The sequence below is a fragment of the Sinocyclocheilus anshuiensis genome, unplaced genomic scaffold (assembly GCF_001515605.1).
Source record: "Sinocyclocheilus anshuiensis isolate Anshui unplaced genomic scaffold, SAMN03320099.WGS_v1.1 scaffold870, whole genome shotgun sequence".
Taxonomy (NCBI): Eukaryota; Metazoa; Chordata; class Actinopteri; order Cypriniformes; family Cyprinidae; genus Sinocyclocheilus; species Sinocyclocheilus anshuiensis.
This window is the reverse complement of record NW_015540842.1, coordinates 1,769,349-1,769,736: the sequence shown is the minus strand read 5'-3', so window position 1 is coordinate 1,769,736 and position 388 is coordinate 1,769,349.

The following is a 388-nucleotide window of genomic DNA, read 5'->3' as shown; positions in this document are numbered from 1 at the left end:
TGCAATTTAAAATAAAAGTTTTCTATTTTAATATACTTTAAAATATAATTTATTCCTATGAAGCAAAGCAATGTTCAGCATCATTACTGCAGTCTTCAGTGTCACATGATCCTACACAAATCATTCTAATATGCTGATTTATAATCAATGTTAGAAAGAGTGCTTAATGTTTATTTTATAACCTGTGATACTATTTTTCAGGATTTTCTGATTATTAAAAGGATGTTTAAAAATAAAAATATAAACCTTTTATAACAATATAAGTCTTTACTATAACTTTGTATCTATTTAACACATCCTTGCTGAATATTATTATTTTTATTTTTATTTTCCTGTATTTTTGATCAAATAAATGCAGGCTTGATGAGCATAAGAAATGTCTTTAATA